Below are 5000 nucleotides of genomic sequence, written 5' to 3'. Positions count from 1 at the left end.
TGATTGGTAATCATTGGCTGCGCGATCATGTTGGGAGCAGTGGTGAGACCACTCGTCTCCCAGGAATGTGGCCCAGGTTCGATTCCCGGTCTTAGCGTCAGATGTGGGTTGAGTTTCTTGTCGGTGCTGTCCTTGCTCTGAGAGGTTTTTCAAGGGGTACTCCGGTTTAACCCTCTCCAGGAAAAAAAAAATAACACTGCCAAATTCCGATTCGATCCCGAATTCACGGACACATGTCGAACGAGCTCCTGAGCGCTCTTTAAGGTGTTCCGTGGGTAAACAAATGACAATTACAATTTCACTTAGGAGACGAAAATAACTTTCACAGCATGGCGTGAAACTTAAGATTAAATGAAGATGCTTTGTTTACATTGGAGGTGCACTCAGCTGTCAAGCTAGTTCACAGGCACCCACTTTCAATAATCTGAAAGTAACAATTCAAAATTAACAGAAACATGATTAAGAACGCCAACTGGCAGGAGGCAACCAGTGGGCTATTTACAAAGTGAGATAGAGTTGAATCCCGGACAACCAGAACGAGATTAGAACCCGGGGCGGCCGGATGCAAACCCAACGCCCTAACTAATGGACCACGCCGACTTCCTATCCTGATTGATTCAAACGATTGAACTATCATAGGGCATGGGGATTTGTTCTCTCCCGTCATCCTTTCTTGCAGGTGACATCAAGGTTACTTTGCTACCTTTGCAAGAATTAAGGCCCGTTTTAAACGGTTTCAACGTTTGCTTCAACATGCATACAAAATTTTGTCGAACCAAATGTACGGTGCGTTTGAACAGGTCGTCCAACATTGTTGAAAGCGTAAAAAATGTTGAAAGCTTGTTGAAAGCGTGTTGAATTAAATTTAAATCGGTTTAGGTTTAAACTTTCATTTAACATCGATTCAACTTTTCCTTTGTTCTAGAACATGTTGAATGGTTTTGAAGCCGTTTGAACACTTTGTTCAACAGTGGTAGAACACACGCATGCTTACATCGGACCGAAAAGTCAATATGGCGTAGTTTATCTGGACGAGAGAGTCCGGTTTCTAGTTCTTAATTCCTCGCAATCAAATTTCGCGAAAGTGTTGGTTCTTTTGTTGGTGCAATGTTGGAACCGTTTGAACGGCCTCCGCACAACTTTGTTTTTGCGACCAACATTTGCCCAACCTCCGTTCAACGTTTAATTGTTAAACGAATGTTGGTCCAATGTTGAAACCGTTTAAACGGGCCTTAAGACTTCGTACTTGGACTCACTTTTAAAAAAAGGCCGATTGTGGTTTGGATATCCATGAACCAAACATGGAGAGAAGGAAATCAATCGCTTATGGATGAAGTCGACGAAAACGACTATAGGTCTCTCGAGCATGAAAAAGGCAATGGCTCTGCGCGCTGTACTCGTGTATTTTAATTTTGGCTCATATCTTTACCATTCTAGTCTATGTTGAGGAAGAACGTGAAATAAGCACAAATGAGGTTACAGGTATATGGAAGACATGAGCGAGCACTCTTCATTCACGCCGATTTAATTACTAGATTGTTGCTACACAATCCTCACCCTAAGAAACTTCGAGTAATCTCGAAACGATGTAAATATCGTGGAGTTATATTCATTTCCACAGTAGAACGGAATGCATAAAATATTCACCATTAACTCCTAAAACCGTCACTGTTTCTGCAGAGAAATTTGTTTGATTCTTAAAAGGATTTCATATTTTCAAATTTAGGAAGTCACTGAATGAAGTCGTTTTTCTTCTTTGTTTGTTTTCAGGACACTTGCGAACTACATAGTGTGGAACGTCATTCAGGACGAAGTATCGTTCTTATCTAAGCCGTATCGCAATGCACGAACAAAGTATCGTGAAAGAGTCTTAGGATCTAAGGGCCAAAAGAAGCGCTGGAAGACGTGTGTGACATTTACCAATGAATTACTTGGAGACATTCTGGGCTCAGCTTACGTGGAACACCATTTTAGCAAAGAAAGTAAAAAGATGGTAAGTAGCCCGGGAAAAACGTTTTACGCTACAGCCTTTTAGAAGAGAATTAGGAGCTGCAAAATAGACATTTGTAAATTTTCCTCCTCGGGCGCTGTGTGGTATGTATTTGATATGCAAATATACATTAGCATGTAAATTATGATCTCTTCTAGCACAGATCGCAGAGTTGGATGACAGGTAATAGTTTCTTCAAAATAAACTTTTATGCCTTAAAAAAATCCGACTTCTGTCCTGTTTCAATTAAATTAAGCACGCCCGTGCATCATTAATAAATGGACAAGCTTTCTCTACTCGTAACGATCATCCAAGATGGCTTTCATTTCTTCTGGAGTGAGACCAATGTCTTTGTTTAATTGATTCACATATGAGGCCTTCCCCTCTTCCTTTCATCGTTCCTCGGCTCCCCTAACAACACTTGACTCCTCCGTTCGTACAAAAAAAAGTACTTCAAATAATCACTCTGAGTGATAAATACAATTAAATAGCGGTTCTGCGACGGCCGATGTGGATCGAGTGGATCGATCCACATCCCTGTTTCCAAACCCTAACCCTAACACTAACCCTAATTGGTTAGGGTTTGGAGCTTGAATTTTTAAGTCAACCCATGCATTGAGTTCAATTTCAAAATTGGCGGTAACTTTGTGGAAGAATTCTGCTACAAGGAGTACTAAGGGTTCATGGATTCAACTGAAAATTCGACAGAAAAAAACAAGTAACTCTACAATCGATAAAAACAGGCGACGAAACCATTTCTGCGAATTATTCGATCGAAAAGATTGTTTTCCTGCTCTGGAAGCATAACATAGACCAAAAAAATTTTCGACTTAGGGCAATCAATAATTAATCATATAATAAGCTCAATAATGCACGCATCTTGGTTGGTTCTCACCTATGATCTATTAGAGGACAGACCTATAGCTGACGTCATCATAAGAAACTTTTAATGTCTTTATTATATAAAACAAATAGCTGGCGATCACATGTTACAAAAACCGCCATTCTGGAGGACAAATTGTCCACTGAGGCATCTAAAACAAAGACAATTTTAATTCAGTTGCTTTGTGTTGTACCATATGATCTCCAGCTGCAAAGGGCCCATTGACTCCATTTTGGCGTGCGTCTCTTCAGTAATAGATCACAGATGACGTAAAGTGTGGTAAGAACAAAAAAGTGATGATGTTCTTACTACATTTTGACGTCTTCTGTGATCTATTGCGTAACAGACGCACGGCAACATGGAATCACAGAAAACAGCAATATTTATGGTTTCTATCTCACGTCACGTCGGCCATGTTGGATGGCAAGAAGAATAACCTGTCTCTCCGCTGGGAACTAAAATTTAATATTATGCAAGATCTGCGGAAAATAAGTTGTACTGTATTGCCATCCAACATGGCCGCCGTATCATGTGGGTACAAATCAAGAATTTCGACGTTATCACAACGTCTTCATCAGTCGAGTGGTTGATTCACTATCGGTCACGCCATTGTAAACCTCTCGACTATTTTCGTCCAGGCCCCAATCCTTAAATGGTCATTTCGTTTACAATTACTTGACCGTTAGTGAAACAAACTACGCGACTGACTAATGAAGACTTCGTGAACGTTGAAATATTTCTGTTTAAATAATGATTTATCTGAGTGGGAATCTCGTTGGTTCAAGTCATCCCTGCGAAGTTAAACTGTTAAGCTGTAGGAGAGGTGCTAACAGTTGCTGTTTGCACAAAAACCTTTTTTCGACCAGGAGAAAAAATGATGTCAACAAAAAAGTTCGATTTATCGGTTATGTACGGTAACTGTTGTGTACTTTTTTTGCACCGAAAACCGCTTGTCAAGAATACTTTTTTCAGATTTTTACCCTCCCAACCCCCCCCCCCCCTCCCCCCCAAAAAAGGAAAAATGAATATCAAAAATTCGGATTTAGATTTTTTTGAAGAATCCATCAGGTCACTATCCATCAGGATAGCGCAATTGGTTTCGCTTTGACTTATCCACTGGATAGTGAATTTTCCGGCTGATAGCTCTGAAATATTCATCATCGGTTGAAAACTGGGGACCCGGTAGATTTTATGGATTGGATTTCATAAAAAAAAACCGCAAATCCATTTCTGGATTCAGAAATGCGGATTTGGATTTTACCCTAAAAAGCGCAACCTCAAGAAGTGTTGTCATTACGTGTAAGGTCTAATTCAGTTGTAAAAATGTTCAGCGGGAGTAGCTGTACCAGAAAATAATGTTTCTGCAGGTATGGGACTTAATCACACGACGGCCATGTTCAGTCCCGAGGGATTGAAAACCAATGTTTTGCTCCACCGATACTTTCAGCACTCGAAGATAAAATTCGTATCCCCGCGCGGCCATGTAATATCCTCTATGTCTATGGCCAATATGGTCGCCGCGCGAATGAGGCCAATGGCTTATTATCTAGACGGTATTTCTCCTATCCTAATTAGAAGTGATAGACGCACTCTCTTTTATTCCAGGCACAGGACATGATAGTAGAGGTTCGCAACGCGTTCAAAGATAACGTGAATTCAATTCCATGGATGGACAACATCACCAAAATGGCGGTCATGGACAAGGTACTGGCGTCATTTACTTCGATGGCAATGTACTCAGTCTGGCAAAATCTTTTAAAAACTGTCATCTTACTAAGTTGTATGAGCGAGGATTTTGATCTTAAGCTTTTGGATTGGAACAGGTAGCCAGAAAGCACTCGTTTTTGTACGAAATGGCACAACATTCAATGAATGCATAAATGGCGGCCAAAAAAATATTCTTTTGTTTATGTGTTAATTAGCCTCACTAGCCTCGTTTGCATGGATAAAATGCAAAAGAAAGGTTGCTTGAGAGCGAGGCTGGTGAGTCTCATTAGCACATAAATTTACCTTGTTTCGATACAAACTCCACCGCTTTTCTTACATAAATAGGAAAACTCGTTAGCATTACAACAACATGATTTACATAAGAAAAGGAATGACGTTTGTATCAAAGCAAGGTCAACT

The 5000-nt window shown here is 40.3% G+C and overlaps 1 pseudogene; it reads left to right on the top strand.

Moving 5' to 3' along the window:
- The window catches only part of LOC138016720 (endothelin-converting enzyme homolog), a 27408-nt pseudogene that overhangs the window by 8234 nt on the left and 14174 nt on the right, over window positions 1-5000 (top strand).

The sequence above is a fragment of the Montipora capricornis genome, chromosome 9 (assembly GCF_036669925.1).
Source record: "Montipora capricornis isolate CH-2021 chromosome 9, ASM3666992v2, whole genome shotgun sequence".
In the NCBI taxonomy this organism is placed as follows: domain Eukaryota; kingdom Metazoa; phylum Cnidaria; class Anthozoa; order Scleractinia; family Acroporidae; genus Montipora; species Montipora capricornis.
This window is presented reverse-complemented; position numbering and strand designations above follow the sequence as displayed.